Source organism: Schistocerca serialis, chromosome 10, assembly GCF_023864345.2.
Source record: "Schistocerca serialis cubense isolate TAMUIC-IGC-003099 chromosome 10, iqSchSeri2.2, whole genome shotgun sequence".
In the NCBI taxonomy this organism is placed as follows: domain Eukaryota; kingdom Metazoa; phylum Arthropoda; class Insecta; order Orthoptera; family Acrididae; genus Schistocerca; species Schistocerca serialis.
The window spans coordinates 109,752,528-109,774,541 of NC_064647.1; the positions used below are offsets into that span (position 1 = coordinate 109,752,528).

Below are 22,014 nucleotides of genomic sequence, written 5' to 3' on the forward strand. Positions count from 1 at the left end.
GTCCCCCAGTCACGTGCCCCAGGGATCAGTGTTGGGGCCACTCCTGTTCCTTATTTATGTAAATGATATGCCCTCTGGTATTACAGGCAACTCTAAAATATTTCTGTTTGCTGATGACACTAGCTTGGTAGTAGAGGATGTTGTCTGCAACATTGACTCGGTTTCAAATAGTGCAGTTCATGGCATAAGTACATGGCTTGCAGAAAATAAACTGACGCTGAATCACAGAAAGACTCAGTTTTTGCAGCTTCTAACACACAATTCACCAAAACCTGACGTTTTAATTTCACTGAATAAGCATATGATTAGTGAAACTGAGCGGTTCAAATTTCTGGGTGTTCAAATAGATAGTGAACTGTCGTAGAAAGCCCACGTTCAGGATCTTGTTCAAAGGCTTAATGCTGCCATTTTTACTTTTCGAACGGTATCTGAAGTGAGTGATCGACACGGAAATTAGTCTACTTTCCCTATTTTCATTCCCTATGTTGTATGGCATTATATTTTTGGGTAACTCTTCCCATTCTAAAAGGATATTTTTGGCTCAGAAACGGGCGGTGCGGTGGTGTAAGTTCACGAATCTCTTGTCGACCCCTGTTCACGAGTCTGGGGATTTTGACATTGGTCTCTCAATATATTTTCCTTACTGTCATCTCTTGTTAACAACATCAGCGTATTCCCAAGAATAAGCAGCTTTCACTCATTTAATACTCGGCAGAAATCAAACCTGCATTGGGATCGAATAATTCTTGTGCAGAAAGGTGTGTAGTATATTGCTGCATCCATTTTGAGTAAGCTACCACCAGAATTCAAAACTCTTAGCTGTAATCCACGTGCTTTCAAATGGAAACTAAGGAGTTTCCTCATGGCTCAATCCTTGTACTCTGTCGAGGAGTTTCTTGAAAAATTAAGCTAGTTGTTGTATTGTTGATTGCAATTGCTTAAACTTTTGACTTGACCTTTTTCGGGTTCATAAACATTTTACTTTTATATGTTATTACTTTTATGTCGTAATTTAATGTACTGACACGTTCCATGGCCTTGGAAATTTGCTCCTCAATTTGGCCCTATGGAACTTGACATGTAAGTAAAATAAAAATAATAAGAAACCCTTCTTATCCATACCTTATCCATCGAATCGTCGTCCCCAATAATTTAGTGCTGGTGACGCCCGTGTGTAGCACTCTCTGCCGTGCATTTCACAGTCGTTTGCAATCAAGTACACTTTTCCGCAAATGCGCTTTTCCCCGAAGCTGAAGTCCCTGTTGCTTTCGAGGCACGCCTGCTGTTTCGTGCAGATGCCGGCGCGCGAGCGTTGTTTTTCCTCTCTGTCCCCCCACCACTCGCCAGCCCCCACCCCACTTAACTGTGACGTCGCTGGCTTGCCAGACCTCGGTCTCGTGAAAACGGCTAGCGGCAGTAGATGAGGGAGAGAAGCAGCGTGAGGAGATTGTCAGTTGACCGTGTTTCAGCGCTGTGCAGTGCAACCTTGTCAGTTTCTAGCATTATTCATCCGGAAACCAGTTCTACGTCCTTCTAAGGTACGTAACATGACGTACGTCATTAAACAATCGATCGCGTCGAGATAATCCTAGGAAAGACAGTATGTTCTTTGACTGTAATATCTTTGTGGGTTTGTTATTTCAAACCTTATAGTTGTGAAGCTCAAGACTGCTGTGGTGTCGTTCGTTGCAGAGATGCCCTGATTAATAACAAATGCAGCTGGGGAAAGATATTCAATTGTTCTCCTATTATGGCCTGTATGCTAGGATGTGTGCATGTGACGGGGAAATATTGATTTGCTGATGTGTGCGTGGGCGAGCTGAAAGGAATATATTGTGAGGTACCGGCAGTTTTGTTTTCATAACATGACTTTTAGTTTTGTTTACACCTTTAGTGTATTACATTTTAGTACCGTGGCTGTGACAACATGAAACTGTGAACGTGAAATCAAAACTTTTTGTAGCCGTCCGCTGTCACGCTTTTCCGTTCGTAAACGTGTAAATGTTTTACGATAGATTTGTGTGAGTACATTCAGCAGGAAGAAGTATTGAGAAAGTTTATCGGTTGCATGTCTTTGACATAATGTAGGATATTTGCTGATGTATGGATGGACCTGTTTTAGTAGAAATGGGTTCATATTACGTTCTTATAATGGTTAATGGTCTAATAAATTGCGTATTACATTCATTATGAAAGCTCGCCTCCGCGACCGTAAACGGTTGTCTGTTCATTGTCATCAGTACTACAAAACTTACGAACAAGAAGCAGCAAATATAGCTTGAATTTAATTGTCCTTGCTGCAGATTCCTGTTCGACAGCATTCCCATGCAAGTTAATCTTCTGAACTCCCCCGAGCAGTTTACGTGAAATGAATCAGCGATGCTGCCAGTAAAGATGGGTGTGGGTGGGTGCAGGTGTGATGCAGGGGACTACCCAGAGCTGTGGAAGAATTCCAGTAATGGAGTTTTAACTGTGGTGCCTATGATTATTCATTGCAACAGAACTCCTTTGAATAGCAGTGTAATCAGTGTACTGTTCTGTCTCCCGTCTAGGCAAATCCCCTTTGCAAATTAGCAGGCTGTAGGAGAAACGTCCAGTTCTGAAGCTCATTTCATGGCTTAAAATTGTATCTTATTATTAACGTTTGACGGTGTTTAGCAAACACTTGCTTACTGCTTCAGCTGTACTTTATTTTGAAAATGCGGGTCTAGTGCAGCAGGGGATACAACCACCACCACCTAAAGAGAAGGCCGCGGCGCGCTCTTGTGACGTCACGCAAAGCGGGCCAGGGTTGGCTTGGCGCTGCGCTTAAAGAATCGAGACGCACGGCCTGCAAATCTTTGTCAAACAGTTTTACAGAACCTATTCCGTAAAAAATAATTAATTTCTGAAATACTTTTAGCTTTATATGGCAGCTTCATGATGAAGTGCCAACCATTTCGATAATGGTCATAACTATTGTGGTATTTCACAGATGAGTATCAAATTTGAGAACGGTGCCATCAAAAGTAGGGGTCGCTATGAATTTCTGTTTGATGCATATTACACATTCTATTGCTGAGTATGAAATACAGATGAGGTTTTGAAATTTTCGTAAAACTTTGGATCAATATCTGCTTCCAATCTCGAAAAAATTGAGCATCTGCAGCAACTTCACTTCCGATCGCAACGCGCGGGAATGAAATTATCATAACGCTTGTCATACCTCGTAAACCGCTGGAGATAACGAAACGAGATCTTGGCAAATGATACCTCGCAAAGAGGAGAGTACTTTGCCTAATGGTTAAAATAAGTAACTTTATCAATCGCGATATAGCAGAAACTATAGTTTAAAATTCTTTTTTACCGGTAATGTAATTGCATAAGACTTATCAATAGTCAGTGAAAACTTACGAGTGCGGGATGTAAATAATATTGCGATATATATGATAAACAAGGTACATTTGTGAAAAATGCACTGTGATAAAGTACATTCTTTCTGGACCAGACAACTATTATTTACGCTCACTTGAAAAATTCTGCACTAATACAGTGTATAATACTAAATTCCTCTGCCTTCAGTATCCTAAATAAATATTGTGTAACTGTTTATAGAGCTCCCTCAGGAAAGCTGAGTACATTCCCCAAACAAACAATCACTTAACTCACCTCACAAAAACAATTATGCGTTGTTATTGTAATGTAAATTTTCTTTCCTGTAAAAATATGGCAGATTTTGAGCATAAGTCAACAGTGAAAATCTACAAACCTTCAGCAGACATTTGCAGCAGTTGGAATGAGACAATGTGTCAAGCTAAAAACGTCAATAATAAATTTAACCTATTTCTAGATTAATTTGTTCCATTGTTTGAGACATCGAAAAATAACACAGATATGCTTCATACAGAGAGATCGCTTTTTAAACGTGAAAACAGTAGTTTCAACATTCGTTAGCACGCATGCTAACTAATGCGAGAGTGAAAAACAACACCCACTCACAAATAGAGAAAAAAACGTATCGGTAATGCGTAACAAAATACGAACTGCAGAGAAATTTAAACACGAATAAAAAGTAACACGAGCCACAAATTTGTATTTCGTTTTCAAAATCAAAATAAAGCCACTTGATAACGAATACTAGGCCTATTTACTGCGAACTTTTGCTCACAATCTTAGTCAAATGTATCCAAAATGCAAGATATTCCACCAGCAAAAAATAATAATTGTACTAGATATATAGTTTTTACATACCTTCGTGTGCTCAGTGGGTTGGAAATTGTCCCGATGAATCGCTGAAAGACATTTCCAACGCAGATTCGCACCTTTCGGAAAGGAAAACAACATTACTTTCGGTCGAGTTCCGTAATTCCCACGACACCTTGGCACACGACACTTGTAAACCATGTTCACAGTAGCTTCACTACACGTAAACACTGTAATTGCTAGTTTTAAGCACGAATATAGCACTCGATCCAACAAACGTGTAGATAAACAAACGCTTCGAAACACAACATGGTTGCCCGCTTGGAGTGACGTCACGACCTGCTATGAATTTCGCGCCGCGGCCTTGTCTCTAGGAGGTGGTGATACAACCCGTCGGCTTTGAACAATGACGTCATTCCTTAGTCATAGATCTTAATGTCTTCACTTCGAGGCATAGATAATAAAGCAGTTCTGTGTTCTAATAAGCTTTTGCTGTTATGTTTCAATTTCGTTTTTTTTACTGATTGCTTAATAAAGTAGGATCAGTTTATTCTATCTCGTGAGATTTTTTTTAAGCCAAAAGACACTTATTAGTTACTGAATGGAGCTACAACACTAAGAAGAATCGCTTCTCGGTTTTTGACAAAATATTGCTTAATAAAGTAGGATCAGTTTATTCTATCTCGTGAGATTTTTTTTAAAAAAAGCCAAAAAAACACTATTGCTTAATAAAGTAGGATCAGTTTATTCTATCTCGTGAGATTTTTTTAAAAAAAGCCAAAAAACACTTATTAGGTACTGAAGGGAGCTGCTTAATAAAGTAGGATCAGTTTATTCTATCTCATAAGATTTTTTTTAAAAAAGTCAAAACACTTATTACGTACTGAAGGGAGCTAGAACATAAAGAACAATCGCTTCTCGGCTTTTGATAAGATATTGCTTAATAAAGTAGGATCAGTTTATTCTATGTCGTGAGATTTTTTTAAAAAAAAGTCAAAAAACACTTATGCTTTTGACAAAATCAATGTTTATCTCTCTCGCATTCCTTTGTTTCTCAACATTCTCCTCAGCTCTTTCATCTCTGTAATACATGCTCTCTGGCGACTTGTGACGTCGTTGTTCAAAGCCGACGGGTTGTATCCCCTGCTGCACTAGTCCCGAAAATGCAGTCGGAAAAATGACATACAAACTTGAATAGTACATCAGAAGTCTGTTCATAGGCAGGTAGAACCAAAATCAGAACATTACGAAATTTGTTATGTACTCGAATGCCTCTCCTTCCTTCCCCATGAGAAAGAAGGTAAGAAGGGGATGGGTGGTGTGACCCCCCATTACGTATACGGTACACATCAAATGTCGTGTTGTTCCCTTGATTCTGCCTGTTTGTAAGCACGCTTCCGATACTACTGTTAAAAGATATGCCCCCTCTCATTTCATTTCAGTTTGTTTACAAAATCTTTCAGATCGCTTCACAGGTTGTAATGAACTCCTCCTGTTACCATGTATTATGCGCAGGACGGTTTTATTTATAGAAGCGTAGGTGTTGTAACTTTTAGTTATTGCTCATATCAACCAGTATCTCCTTGCAAGATCTAGTTGATTCCCCTACATCTTGCCGATAATCCAAATCTTTTTCATTTTGCGTCGAGTGTAACAATGACACCCCCCTCCCAAAAAAATAAAAAAGTCTTGTAAGTTTCGATGCCAGACTGGTAGTTCGACGTCTAGGTTTGTGGTTGCAAACTTGCCCTTTTTGAAAATCCAAAATCTTGAAGTAAATTCAATGACCCTGTGTTGTATATTTAACGAATCTTCGCTTATTTTGTAGAATATTACGCACGACATTGAACAAAAGGTCGATACAAGGAGGCATTGCCTTTCATTGGGCTACTTTTTACTGGTAAACGTTTGACTTCGGTTTTTCTCTTAACAGTTTCTTGGGAAATGTTCGCTTTGCTCACAACTACACAAATGATTCCGTCGTTTGAATTTTTATATATTGTCACCCACCCCCAGCAGAAGTCTCACCACCAATTAAAATATGTGATATGGATCTTAGTGCAGTGCTAGATCCAAAATATTCCTCGCGAAAGACAAAATAAATTTTAAAGTGTCACAGTTGTTCGCTGGCGCCGGCCTGAGTGGCCGAGCGGTTCTAGGCGCTTCAGCCTATTTTTTCATCCGGGAGAAAACCGGGAAAAACCCGGGAATCTTTTCGAGTTCCGGGAATTTTTCATTGTTTTAGTTTTCAGTTAAATTTTTGTGATTTTGACTGGTAAGGACCAGTACTCTAACAAAAAAATTTACTGTATCCCGCTTCTGCAGAATAATACTGCAGCAACAAAATATGAACGAGAGAAAAAAACGAAAATAAAACTTAAGTCGCAAAGAAAATGCGCCGTATACAACAACAAAACAGTGCTCATACAAGCGTCTGCCAACAGCAAAGTGTGTCAAAGGCATTAGGAAGACTGTGCAGTGCTTCTTAACAACAAATTGCCTCCAATGAGCGTGACGTGACAGTTTCTTTACGTTAGATTCGTTTTAATGCAAGATCTTTTAATGTTTCACACGTACGAACATGCGGGCTTCCTGAGTCATCGTAGCTGCGCAAGTGCAGTGACGCCTGTTATCTGGCGCTCTCTGGCAACTGCTGAAACGTACCTTTCGAATAGGTCACGGAAAAATATTGCGAATAGTGCTTTGAAAAGCGTTACTTTCAAAGTAAATTTCCTTTTATGTAAGATAAACTATGTGAGACAGTGTATGACAAATTTCTTAAATCACAGAGCGTTTGACTCTCATTTAAAAATCAACTCTTTGGGGACGACCTTATGAAGAATTTCGAGCCCAGAAGATCAGACATTTACGTCGTTATTTAAAAATTTTACTGGCACATTTATGTGATGTATGACGCGCAAAATAGATCAACAATATATGTGGCAGCTTAGCTTCTCTTGCAGCTTATTAATCTTAGAGATCAATATTATATGTGATAGCTTTACTTTTCTTGTAGCAACAATTATACATTAATTTAAGCCATTAATTTTTCTTATTTGTGTGTTCGCGCTACTTAAGAGTGATCTTGCTATTGGCTGACTACATCACATGTCAAATGCTGTCATCAGCTGGCGAGATCAGGTGACACGAGCTGTGACTGGCTTACAAAAGCGCGTCGCAATCTCGATTTTAATGCTTCGGAAAGTAACATGCGGTGTTTCGTGGAATTCGAATCTATACCTTCGTAACACGGAAATATGCAGTGTATATGTTGCTACACATCAAAGATCTTTCCAAAACGTGTTTCTTCCCCCTGAGTGCCGGGAAATTCTACGTCGGTGTATAAAACCATGAACCATAAAAAGATTGATAAGTGCCGAGAAAAAGTATACTGTCGCTTAACACGGAAAAAGTGTATTTTCAGCTGGGAGAAAGTGTATTTTTAACCGGGAAATCCGGGAATTATTTTTCCTTGTAGACACCCTGCCTGGGCAGCTTTAGAAGTGGTGAAATGTCCCTGACGGATTTGTTACTTGGTGACGTCCAACGACTAGTTCACATCGATCGACTGTGTGCTCCTGGCCCACACACTGCTGTTCCTGCTGCTCTAGTTCAAACACAATACTCCCTGCCACCCTTGGCACTTCCAGATCCATCCCTCATGACATCGAGTCGTCAGTTCCGCATTACATATGGCTGTCCAGATTCTGTTGATCAGGGCAAAACTACGTTTCTGGCATTTGTAGACTTAGAGAAAGCTTTTGACAATGTTGACTCGAATACTCTCTTTCAAATTCTGAAGATGGCAGGGGTAAAATACAGGGAGTGAAAGACTATTTACAATTTGTACAGAAACCAGGTGGCAGTTACAAGAGTCGAGGGGCATGAGTCATGAAGCAGTGGTTGGGAAGGGAGTGAGACAGGGTTGTAGCCTCTCCCCGATGTTATTCAATCTTTATATTGAGCAAGCAATGAAGGAAACAAAACAAAAATTCGGAGTAGGTATTAAAATCCATGGAGAAGAAATAAAAACTTTGAGGTTCGCCAGTGACATTGTAATTCTGTCAGAGACAGCAAAGGACTTGGAAGAGAAGTTGAACGGGATGGACAGTGTCTTGAAAGGAGGATATAAGATGAACATCAACAAAAGCAAAACTAGGATAACGGAGTGTAGTCGAGTTAACTCGGGTGATGCTGAGGGAATTAGATTAGGGAATGAGACACTAAGAGTAGTAGAGGAGTTTTTTTATTTGGGGAGCAAAATAACTGATGATGGTCGAAGTAGAGAGGATGTAAAATGTAGACTGGCAATGGCAAGGAAAGCGTTTCTGAAAAAGAGAAATTTGTTAACATCAGGTATAGATTTAAGTGTCAGGAAGTCGGTTCTGAGAGTATTTGTATGGAGTGTAGCCATGTATGGAAGTGAAACATGGACGATAAATAGTTTAGACAAGAAGAGAATAGAAGCTTTCGAAATGTGGTGCTACAGAAGAATGCAGAAGATTAGATGGGTTGATCACATAACTAATGAGGAGGTATTGAATAGAACTGGGGAGAGGAAGAGTTTGTGGCACAACTTGACTAGAAGAAGGGATCGGTTGGTAGGACATCACCAATTTAGTATTGGAGGGCAGTGTGGAGGGTAAAAATCGTATAGGGAGACCAAGAGATGAATACACTAAGCAGATTCAGAAGGATGTAGGCTGCAATACGTACTGGGAGATGAAGCAGCTTGCACAGGATAGAGTAACATGGAGAGCTGCATCAAACCAGTCTCAGGACTGAAGACCACAACAACAACAACTGTGTTCTTGCAACCGATTCCTTTTACTGAGGCGATGTACTACACTGCATCTGAAACAGAGAACAGGAAACTACCTGGAGAAACATTGTTGAGCAAAGATACCCACACTAAAGGAAGCACGTTTGTTATAAGGTCAAAAATACATTCTACGATAGCCTAGACTGTTTTAAGCTAATACAGGGTGCTTATAAATGAATATCGGGGTTCTAACGCTCTGTAATATTTTACAGTTATAAATGATATGTCAAATGAAAGAGCAACTCAAATAGTTTTACCAAGATCCTTATAAATGGTCAATGGGAGCACCGTTTGTCACATGGCACACATCAAGTTTATAGCCGAGTTCTTCCCAAAAGTTGATAAGTGTGTCTTCATTGATTGTAGCAACAGCTGCTTCAATCTGATTTCTTAATTCAACGAGGTCTGCTGGTAGCGGAGGCACGTACACAAGATCCTTGATGAAGCCGCAAAGGAAAAAAATCGCATGGCGTCAGGTTCGGGTGCACGTGGAGGCCATGTAAAGCAAGGCCTGTCATTGGCCCCCTTGCGGCCTATCCAGCGTTTGGGTACAGTGAAGTTCAACCAATCGCGTACTTGGCTGCGCCAGTGAGGTGGCGCACTGGTGCCAAACTCAACTGTTTGAGTTTCTCTTTCATTTGACATATCATTTACAACTGTAAGTTTAATGTAATAAATATTATAAAGCGTTAAAACCCTGATATTTATTTATAAACACCCTGTATATTCAGTTACATTGCAGATACACACCTCACATAGAAATGTTTTTAACACTGTTGGAAAAGCCGTTTCCTTCTCCAACCTCTGTATGTCGGCAGTGCATTATAAGATATGACACCAAAGTATGGCAGCGGCCGCCTTGCATTGAGTCCAGAAAACAAGGAGATACGTCAACAGCTGGTTTAACCGAAATTGAAAGAAAAACAGTAAACGACATGTTTCGTAGATGTGAAACGAATCTCTCACGCCTATTCTACGAGGTGGTATCCAACAGTTCCCGAAATATATTTATTACAGTTATTACATGTTACCTAGACATTTTTATGCAGCGTCAACTCCCATGGGAGCTAATACTACGATCGTAACGTTTTCGTCGCTTTTGAAATGTATCCTGTAAGTCTTTCTCTGTTACAGTGTATGCACACTCCGCAAAGCTGCTTCAATCTCCTCCACTGTATCAAACCTTCCTCCCTTCAGCTTAGCTTTCATCTAGCTGGTGAGGGGGAAGATTCTTTTGATTAAAAATTTCTGAACAATGTAGGCTGTATGGCATCGAACATTGTCATGGCGGACATATTCCCCTCCTGCGCCCTACCTCAGGCATCTGAGTACATCGTGAAGAACTGTTTATAGACTGTATGACCAGGAGGGACGAACTCTTTGAATAGTCCCGTCTCTGTATACGGGTTGATGTTGCTAAGGCCGGTATTACACTATCAAATTTCTTTGTCAAATATCTTTGTCCAATATCTTTGTCAAAGATATTTGATGGTGTAATAGGGAACTTTGTGAAATGTCGTCCAATATTTGATCAAATCTAGGGCCTCGGTGTAGATTTGATCAAAGAAGTCGCTTGTCTTCTGTTCACTGCAATGTGACATGCTACCACATGGAGCGCTAGCATCGCTGCGGCATTCTGTCGTCTGTAGTTTTTTTTATAAACATTACCAGTTAACACAATTGGTGTGTGCCGACAACTACAAAATTAATTTAAATGTATGAAACTGATGAGGCGCTTTACAACGTGAGGCACGCTGAATACAAAAATAGATTAAGAAGATTGGAGACCTGACCTGACCTGACCTAACCTAACCTGCCCCTGTCCTGTAGCAAGGAATCGGAATGTTACAGTGAGCCTGTCTTCTGCAGATGTAGCAGTTCTTAAGTGAATATTGTGCTTTGTGATATGAGGATACACTTCATTGAGCACATACAGAAATGTATGCTCATCCATTCTTAAGTAATAGATGTACGACTTGACGCCCTCCGCTATAAGCTCACATAACAAGTTTTGTTGAATGCTTTTATCGTGTCGTCGTAAAACCCACGGCTTCACCCAGGTACGTTTCCTTTTTTCCCCCTGCTTCTCTTCCGCATGTGCACACAGTGCAATTGTGGTACATGCAACTTCTGTGGTTAATAACAAGTTGTTGTTGTCAGCCATCTTGAACTTTGACAAAAAATATGACAGTGTAATACCCCTTCTAGCGCTACGTCAAAGATCTTTGTCAAATACATTTGATGGAATATTTGATCACATCTTTGATCAAATCTTTGGCAAAGAAATTTGATAGTGTAATACTGGCCTAAATGCTGACAAACTTCAAGAATCCCTGAGAGGATAAGGACCCAAAAAGGTCATATGGATATATTACCGGAAAAGGAATCCAAGGGAGGTACAACCTCTTGAAAGTAGAGAAAAAAGATTTCTGACAATGTATGTTTCAGTGGTTGAAAGTAGACGTGAGGATACACCAGGCAAGTTGGAATGTTATGTCTGTACGAGGGCGGTTCAGAAAGTAACCTCCGATTGGTCACAGTGCGGGTTGTGGGGGGAGTAGCGACGCCATCTGTGCGTTCACGCACTCAACAGGTCAGTCGGCATCAAGCCGTGGTCGAGTGAACGTCGTACCTGCGCTAGTTTAGTTTTTGTGGCAGTTAGAAATGTGTGCTGCAATAGAAAACCCCGCCAAATGTGAAGTGCGTGCTGTCATAAGGTTTTTTACAGCCAAAGGATATTCTGCAGCAGCTATTCATCGTGAGCTTTGTGCCGTGTACGGACCAAGAGTTATGAGTGAAGGAGTTGTCCGTGAATGGGTACGTTTATTTAAAAGTTGACGAGAAAACGTTCATGATGAAGAGAGGAGTGGTAGACCATCATTGGTGACTGACGAACTCGTTCAGACAGTTGATGCAAAAGTTCGTGAAAATCGACGTTTCTCAATGTCGGAGTTGTCTACTGGTTTTCCACAGATTTCTAAGACTCTCTTGTACGAGATAGTGACAGCAATATTGGGTTACCGTAAGTTCTGTGCACGATGGGTGCCCAAAATTCTTACCGACCACCAAAAAACTCAAAGAATGGCCTCTGCATTAGACTTTCTGTCACGTTATGAGGACGAAGGAGAACCATTGTTAAACAGAGTCGTGACCGGTGACGAAACCTGGATTAAGTACGTGAACCCTGAGACAAAAGAACAATCAAAGATGTGGGCACATTCAAATTCGCCTACCAAACCAAGAAAAGCCTCGCAAGATTTTTCTGCCAGAAAACTGATGGCAACGGTGTTTTGAGATGCCAAAGGGGTGTTGTTGGTTGAATTCATGGAACGTGGTACGACCATTAATCAAGACGTGTACTGTGAAACAAAAAAGTTACGACGGGCTATACAGAACAAACGCCGTGGTATGCTGACTTCCGGTATCGTTTTTTTGCACGATAACGCCCGTCCTCACTCTGCTCGCAGAACAACGGCCCTTCTTGAGTCCTTCAAGTGGGACGTTATCAACCATCCACCTTACAGCCCAGACCTGGCGCCAAGTGATTGTCACCTCTTCATGCATTTGAAGAAATGGCTCGGGTCACAGCGGTTTGATGACGACGAAGAGCTCAAAGATGCGGTCACAGGCTGGCTCCAGGCACAAGCGGGTGATTTTTATGCAGAAGGAATTTCAAAGCTTGTGAAGAGATACGATAAGTGCCTCAATCGCTATGGAGACTATGTAGAAAAATAGTGCAAAGATGTAGTTGTAAGATGTATATATTAAAATATTTTTATTTAACTTGGTGTATTTTTTTAAATCAACCGGAGGTTACTTTCTGAACGGCCCTCGTACTAAGGTTTCAACTCCTCGATCAAGAGGCCAGAGAGCTGGAGCATCCATCATCTTGTATGAGAGTCGTTCGATAAGTCTGACGAATTTCCATCAAAGAATGGAACATTTCTGTCGTGTCTTCGTGGTTGATAAGCTCGATTATTCCAAGGATCACATAAAGTATTTCAACAATGTAGAGCATACAATTTATTGTTGACAGCCGTCTGAATTGTTCAGTGTGTCGACTGTGTTTGAAAATGGAGGAAACAGAGTTTCGGGCTGTTATTAAACATTTTAATTTGGATTGGACTCTTGCACAGAACTGGATGAAATTCACGCTGACTCTGCACGGTCATTGAAGGCCATTTACTTTTGGATTAATGAATTTAAACGTGGCCGGACAAGCACCAAAGACGAAGCGTGCCCTGGCCATCCAACTGAGGTCATCACGAAGGAAATCAGTGACAAAATCAGTGACATGATAATGCCGAATAAAATTTTTCTGAGACTATAGGTATCGCAACTAAGCGAGTGCATTATATCCTGCATTGAGAACTGGGTATGAAGAAGCAGTGCACGAGGTGAGTGCCGGGATTGCTTACAGTCGACCAAAAGCCGCTCCAGGAACAACATTTAAACTCAACGTCTGGCGATGTTTAATCGCAATCCGCAAGACTTTTTGCTGCGACATGTGACTGTTGATGAAACCTGGATCCGTCATTACACACCAGAGTCAAAACCGCAGTCAAAACAATGTACAGCGGCCGGTGAAAGTTCAGAGGAAAAGGCAAAGACCACTTTGTCAGCTGGTAAGTTGATTGCCGCTCTTTTTGGGATTCCCAGGAAATAATCATCGTAGATTACTTGGAGAAAGGCAGAACTGTGGTGTAGAATCGTTTCAGAATTGCATTGGCTCAAAACAGACGAAAGTCTGCCACACAAAAAAATGCTCTCTCACCAGGGTAATGCACCATCCCACAATCAGTAACACTAATTGTGAAAGTGCATGAATTGTTCTTTGAGCCGGCCGGAGTGGCCGAACGGTTCTAGGCGCTACAGTCTGGAACCGTGCGACCGCTACGGTCGCAGGTTCCAATCCTGCCTCGGGCATGGATGTGTGTGATGTCCTTAGGTTAGTTAGGTTTAAGTAGTTATAACTTCTAGGGGACTGATGACCTCAGAAGTTAAGTCCCATAGTGCTCAGAGCCATTTTAACTTTTTTTTAAATTGATTCTTCACCCACCCTATTCACCAGACTTAGCCCCAAGTGACGTCTTACTGTTCCCTCAGTTGAAACTGTGGTTTGCTGGAGAGAAATTTTCATCAAATGAGGAAGTGATGGTTGCAGTTACCGAGTATTTAGGAGAGTTTGAGAGAACTTATATCTCCGATAGAATGGAAAAGGTGGAGGATCGCTGAACCAAGAGTATTTAACTCAGAGTAGCCCATGTCGAGGAATAAGGTGATCGTTTACGAAACTAACATTTTTTTCTTGCTGTTCTACCAGTCTTATCAAACCACTCTCGTAGTAGCCACATTATGCTTCTCGCAGGGTTGTCAGATTCAAAAACAGAAACGCCGGACCTTGGATTATGTTTAGCCCAAGAGTTTTCACTAAATGGAAATAGTCCGTTGAGCAATTTCAATAGTTTATTAATAATCAGTGACAGTATCTTTTTGTGAAATCGACCTTAAACATGCCTAAAAAAAATCAGTGAACAGCTTTCTAATTTGGCAATTACAATAGCGACTAAGTCCTCTGTCTTCTTAATTGATGTTTCTTCCTAATATGATTTTATGTCAAAAAAATAACAATTATCTATTCTTCTGGGACGGAACACTGAAAGATATTCAATAACGTTGGTCATTTCAATTGGACTTGCAAATACACTACTATTATTATTATTATTATTAAGCATTACAATCCATGAAGGCTTTTTGCTGCAGAATGGACAATGTTGAACCACTTTGCTCTGTCTTTACAAGTAATTTGCCACTGTCTGTCATGTCCTAGTTTTCTGAGATCGTCTTGAATATTGTCCAAGTATCTCATGCGTGGGCGTCCAAGAGGTCGTCTTCCGGTGGGAATCTCTTCAGTCACTTTCTTGATACACTACTGGCCATTAAAATTGCTACACCAAGAAGAAATACAGATGATAAACGGGTATTCATTGGACAAATAAATTATACTAGAACTGACATGTGATTACATTTTCACGCTATTTGGGTGCATAGATCCTGAGAAATCAGTACCCAGAACAACCACCTCTGGACGTAATAACGGCCTTGATACACCTGGGCATTGAATCAGAGCTTGGATGACGTGAACAGGTACAGCTGCCCATGCAGCTTCAACACGATACCACAGTTCATCAAGAGTAGTGACTGGCGTATTGTGACGAGCCAGTTGCTCGGTCACCATTGACCAGACGTTTTTAATTGGTGAGAGATCTGGAGAATGTGGCCACAGCAGCAGTCTAACATTTTCTGTATCTAGAAAGGCCCGTACAGGACTCGCAACATGCGATCGTGCATTATCCTGCTGAAATGTAGGGTTTCGCAGGGATCGAATGAAGGGTAGAGCCATGGGTCGTCACACATCTGAAATGTAACGTCCACTGTTCAAAGTGCCGTCAATGCGAACAAGAGGTGACCGAGACGTGTAACCAATGGCACCCCATGCGATCACGCCGGGTGATACGCCAGTATGGCGATGAATACACGCTTCCAATGTGCGTTCACCGCGATGTCGCCAAACACGGATGCGACCATCACGATGCTGTAAACAGAACCTGGATTCGTCCGAAAAAATGACGTTTTGCTATTCGTGCACCCAGGTTTGTCGTTGAGTACACCATCGCAGGCGCTCCTGTCTGTGATGCAGCGTCGAGGGTAACCGCAGCTCTCCAATGCTACACTATCCTGTGCATCCTCTGGATCTGCTGATAGTCCATGCTGCTGCAAATGTCGTCGAACTGTTCGTGCAGATGGTTGTTGTCTTGCAAACGTCCCCATCTGTTGACTCGGGGATCGAGACGTGGCTGCACGATCCGTTACAGCCATGCGGATAAGATGCCTGTCATCTCGACTGCTAGTGATACGAGGCCGTTGGGATCCAGCACGGCGTTCCGTATTACCCTCCTGAACCCACCGATCCCGTATTCTGCTAACAGTCATTGGATCTCGAGTTCTCGACCAACGCGAGCAGCAATGTCGCTATACGATAAACTGCAATCGCTATAGACTACAATCCGACATTTATCAGTCGGAAACGTGATGGCACGCATTTCTCCTCCTTACACGAGGCATCACAACAACGTTTCACCAAGCAACGCCGGTCAACTGCTGTTTGTGTATGAGAAATCGGTTGGAAACTTTCCTCATGTCAGCACGTTGTATGTGTCGGCACGGGCGCCTACCTTGTGCGAATTCTCTGAAAAGCTAATCCTTTGCATATCACAGCATCTTCTTCCTGTCGGTCAAATTTCGCGTCTGTAGCACGTCATCTTCGTGGTGTAGCAGTTGTAATGGCCAGTAGTGTAACATTCTGTAGTTATGTATTGATACATTTCATTTGAACCCACTTTATCTGGAACGTTATTTTTCTTGGAAATTATTTCGTGGAACTAGTGGCAGAATAATTTTAAATTGCACAACAACATCATAATCTTGCTGATTGTGCCGGTTTGCAATTTATTGCGTTCCTTTGCCCATTGGGCGTTTACGAAGACCACTCTTTCGACGTTGGCGTTATCTTCTAGAGTTGCAAAGTAATATTCTGCGAATTGCAGTTGCTCCGCATAAAATTATTCACTACGCACGTGTTTTCAACATGGATCGGAGCGACGAGCGAGAGTAACGGAGCGCAGCGGTTTGGCATCGGCTGGTCGGCACTTTCATTCTGTACTTCGGCGCGGTTATGTGTGATGTTGTGTGACACTCGTTCGGCCTACGAAGGAGAGCATAGAGTACACTCATAAGAACAGCATTCGTTAGTATATCTGCATATCCTTATGGTGGTGTTGTGGTATTCAGTCCGAAGACTGGTTTAATGCAGCTCTCCAATGCTACACTATCCTGTGCAGCCTCTGGATCTGCTTACAATAGTCATCCCTTGGTCGGCCTCTACGATTTTTACCCCCCCGCAGCCCCCCCCCCCCAAATACTCCCCATCAGTAACTACTAAATTGGTGATCCCTTGATGTCCTTTCTTCTAGTCAAATTGTACCACAATTTTTTTTCCCGCAATTCTGTTCAGTACCTCCTCATTAGTTCGGTGGTCTTCACCTCTAATCTTCAGCATTCTTCTGTAGCACCACATTTCGAAAGCTTCTGTTGTCTTTTTATCTAAACTGTTTATCGTCCATGTTTCAGTTCCATATATGGCTACACTCCACACACACCATCATAAAAGACTTCCGTATACTTAAAACTACATGCAATGTCAATAAATTTCTCTTCAGAAACGCTTTTTTTTCAGTCTACATTTTATACAGCACTGAAAGACTTGAGTCCAAACAAGACCCCGGGAGTAGACAACACTCCATTAGAACTACTGTTAGCCTTGGGAGAGCCAGTCCTGACAAAACTCTACCATCTGGTGAGCAAGATGTACGAGACAGGCGAAATTCCCGCAGACTTCAAGAAGAATATAATAATTCCAATCCCAAAGAAAGCAGGTGTTGACAGATCTGAAAATTATCGAACTATCAGTTTAATAAGTCACAGCTCCAAAATACTAACGCGAATTCTTTACAGACGAATGGAAAAACTCGTAGGAGCCGACCTCGGGGAAGATCAGTTTGGATTCTGTAGAAATGTTGGGACACCTGAGGCAATACTGACCTTACGACGTATCTTACAAGAAAGGTTAAGGAAAGCCAAACCTACGTTTCTAGCATTTGTAGACTTAGAGAAAGCTTTCGACATTGTTGACTGGAATACTCTCTTTCAAATTCTGAAGGTGGCAGGGGTAAAATACAGGGAGCGAAAGGCTATTTACAATTTGTACAGAAACCAGATGGCAGTTCTAAGAATCGAGGGACATGAAAGGGAAGCAGTGGTTGGGAAGGGAGTGAGACAGGGTTGTAGCCTCTCCCCGATGTTATTCAATCTGTATATTGAGCAAGCAGTAAAGGAAACAGAAGAAAAATTTAGAGTAGGTATTAAAATCCATGGAGAAGAAATAAAAACTTTGAGGTTCGCCGATGACATTGCAAAGGACTTGGAAGAGCAGTTGAACGGAATGGACAGTGTCTTGAAAGGAGCGTATAAGATGAACATCAACAAAAGCAAAATGAGGGCAATGGAATATAGTCGAATGAAGTCGGGTGATGCTGAGGGAATTAGATAAGGAAATGACACTTAAAGTAGTAAAGGAGTTTTGCTATTTGGGGAGCAAAATAACTGATGATAGGCGAAGTAGAGAGGATATAAAATGTAGACTGGCAATGGCAGGAAAAGCGTTTTTGAAGAAGAGAAATTTGTTAACATCGAGTATTGATTTAAGTGTCAGGAAGTCGTTTGTGAAAGTATTTGTATGGAGTGTAGCCATGTATGGAAGTGAAACATGGACGATAAATAGTTTAGACAAGAAGAGAATAGAAGCTTTCGAAATGTGGTGCTACAGAAGAATGCTGAAGATTAGATGGGTAGATCCATAACTAACGAGGAGGTATTGAATAGAATTGGGGAGAAGAGGAGTTTGTGGCACAACTTGACAAGAAGAAGGGACCGGTTGGTAGGACATGTTCTGAGGCATGAAGGGATCACAAATTTAGCATTGGAGGGCAGCGTGGAGGGTAAAAATCGTAGAGGGAGACGAAGAAATGACTACACAAGCAGATTCAGAAGGATGTAGGTTGCAGTAGGTACTGGGAGATGAAGAAGCTTCCACAGGATATAGTAGCATGGAGAGCTGCATCAAACCAGTCTCAGGACTGAAGACCACAACAACAACAAAAACATTTTATACCATGTCTACTTCGACCACCATCAGTTAGTGTGGTGCCCAAATAGCTAACACCACACTTATGTATGCATAGGTACTCTGTAAGTTTGCTACTTTCAACTAACGAAGCGAAAGCAGACTGCCAAAAGAACTTCGCTAAAAACTCTCAAACGTCATAGTACATGGCAGAAAAATGTTTTCCCGCATAACAATGTCATGCGTAATCTGTTAAAGAAAAAATCGCCATCAGCGGGTTGCGAACTCGTGAACTTTTGTACTAGGATCCGACGCTCTACTACGTCACCTAGCAGAGATGTTCGCAGTTAGAGCTCACAGATAGCGTTTACCTATACTACGTAGTTCTCGTGTAACTTTTAATTATCGTTTTCGCATCTTCTACTGGGCGACAGCACACAGCACGAATTAAATTGGTGTTTTGGTTGGTGCGCTATCGTCACACAATGTTTGGTACCAGTGTGAGTGGCTGACATCTGGAGGTTTGGGTGTCAGAGTCTTAAACGGTAATATGAGACATGATTTTAAATGTTTAATAAACACACTGACTGAAAAAAATCGCAACAGCAAAAAATAATTAAATCGGGCAATGAAATTTCCGGAATATATTTGGCTATACGAGCGTTGGAAATTCATTAGTGGCAACTATTTATTTACAGCTCGTACAGATACGTGATTCAGAGTAGTAACCAACATTGTGTATAACCCGTTGCCAGCGATGAGAAAGTCGTAGGATATTCTTAGCAATGCCAGTTGTGTCAGGTCCTGCAGAAGGTGTCATCACGTCTGTCTCTGTGCCGTTCATTTCTGGAACACAACCTATGACCATCTTAGTGACGGAAGTGATGACACTTTCTGCAGGACCTGACCATCATTTTGCAAGACAATGCTCAAGCACGTACAGTGCAAGCTGTTACTGATTTGTTTGACTGATGGGGCTGCTGAGTGCTATACCACCTACTGCACTCTCCTGAGTTAAGCCCTCGTGAGTTCAACTCGATTTCTAAACTGAAGGAAACACTTCACGGCATTCGCTTCAGAACTGCTACAAATTCGTCGGGCAATAGACCGCGCCGCTCGAACTGTCAAGGCGGCCGGTGTGACCAAGCGGTTCTAGGCGCTTCTGGCTGGAACCGCGCGACCGCTACGGTCGCAGGTTCGAATCCTGCCTCGGGCATAGATGTGTGTGATGTCCTTAGGTTAGTTAGATTTAAGTAGCTCTAAGTTCTAGGGGACTGATGACCTCAGATGTTAAGTCCCATAGTGCTCAGAGCCTTTCCTTCGAACTGTCAACACAACTGGCACTGCTAACAAGGGAACCTCTCCATCGCACCCCCATCTGATTTAGTTATAAGTTGGCACAGTGGATAGGCCTTGAAAAACTGAACACAAATCAATCGAGAAAACAGGAAGAAGTTGTCTGAAACTATGAAAAAAATAAGCAAAATATACAAACTGAGTTCTCCATGCGGAAGATGGGCAACATTTAGGATACCGAGAGATCACGAGCGCCGTGGTCCCCTGGTTAGCGAGAGCTGCTGCGGAATGAGAGGTCCTTGGTTCAAGTCTTCCCTCGAGTGAAAAGATTATTTTTTTTTTCAGACAATTATCAAAGTTCAGGCACTCACACATAACTTCGCTCTCCAAAATTCCAGGACATGTTCAGATTTGCTTGGACATGTGCAGGATTTGACGGTGCCGGCCGCGGTGGTCTCGCGGTTGTAGGCGCGCAGTCCGGAACCGTGCGACTGCTACGGTCGCAGGTTCGAATCCTGCCTCGGGCATGGATGTGTGTGATGTCCTTAGGTTAGTTAGGTTTAAGTAGTTCTAAGTTCTAGGGGACTGATGACCTCAGATGTTGAGTCCCATAGTGCTCAGAGCCATTTGAACCATTTTGAACAGTTTAATGTAAGTACGAGATAAACCATTCTAAAAGTGAAATGTTGGTACGTTAATAACTTGTCCAACTGCCAGAATGTTGAATATATGCATACAAACAAGCATGGATTCGGTTTTACAGATGTAGAATGTCCGTTTATGCGATGGAGGACGGGTTCCAGAGTTCGATTCCCTGCGGGGTCAGGGATTTTCTCTGCCTCGTGATGACTGGGTGTTGTGTGATGTCCTTAGGTTAGTTAGGTTTAAGTAGTTCTAACAAGGGAACCTCCCCATCGCACCCCCCTCAGATTTAGTTATAAGTTGGCACTGTGGCTAGGCCTTGAAAAACTGAACACAGATCAATTGAGAAAACAGGAAGAAGTTGTGTGGAACTGTGAAAAAATAAGCAAAATATACAAACTGAGTAGTTCATGGGAAGACAGGCAACATCAAGGACACTAGGAACGCAGGAGCGCCGTGGTCTCGTGGTAACGTGAGCAGCTGCGGAACGAAAGGCGCTTGGTTCAAATCTTCCATCCAGTGAAAAGTTTAATTTTTTATTTTCAGTTTATGTGACAAACTCTTATGTTTTCATCACTTTTTGGGAGTGATTATCACATCCACAAGAAAACCTAAATCGGGCAAGGTAGAAGAATCTTTTTACCCATTCGCCAAGTGTACAAGTTAGGTGGGTCGACAATATATTCCTGTCATGTGACGCACATGCCGTTGCCAGTGTCGTATAGAATATATCAGACGTGTTTTCCTGTGGAGGAATCGGTTGACATATGACCTTGCGATCAAATGTTTTCGGTTCCCATTGGAGAGGTACGTCCTTTCGTCTACTAATTGCACGGTTTTGCGATGCGGTCGCAAAACACAGACACTTAACTTATTACAGTGGACAGAGACGTCAATGAACGAACGGACAGACAATAACTATGCAAAAATAAAGAAAGTAAACTTTTCACTCGAGGGAAGACTTGAACCAAGGACCTCTCGTTCCGCAGCTACTTACGCTACCACGGGACCACGGCGCTCCTCAACTCACATTGTCCATTATGTTGCCTATGTCGCCCTTGAACTACTCAGTTTGTATATTTTGCTTATTTTTTCACAGTTCCACACAACTTCTTCCTGTTTTCTCAATTGATCTGTGTTCATTTTATCAAGGCCTATCCACTGTGCCAACTTATAACTAAATCTGAGGGGGGTGCGATGGGGAGGTTCCCTTGTAAGTTCTAGGGGACTGATGACCATAGACGTTAAGTCCCATAGTGCTCAGAGCCATTTTTTGCGATGGAGTTCCACGCCTCTTGCTCGTTAATGCTGTTTGTGGATGATGCTAGAT

At 41.9% G+C, this 22,014-nt stretch overlaps 1 protein-coding gene across 3 annotated transcripts in view; it reads left to right on the forward strand.

Moving 5' to 3' along the window:
- The first annotated feature begins 1,411 nt into the window (after nt 1-1,411).
- The window catches only part of LOC126425327 (uncharacterized), a 296,062-nt gene continuing 275,459 nt past the window's right edge, over nt 1,412-22,014 (forward strand). For all 3 annotated transcript variants that reach the window (XM_050088309.1, XM_050088310.1, XM_050088311.1), the window contains exon 1: nt 1,412-1,538. The gene's annotated coding sequence lies outside the window, so the exon portion shown is untranslated. The remainder of the gene's footprint in view (nt 1,539-22,014) is intronic.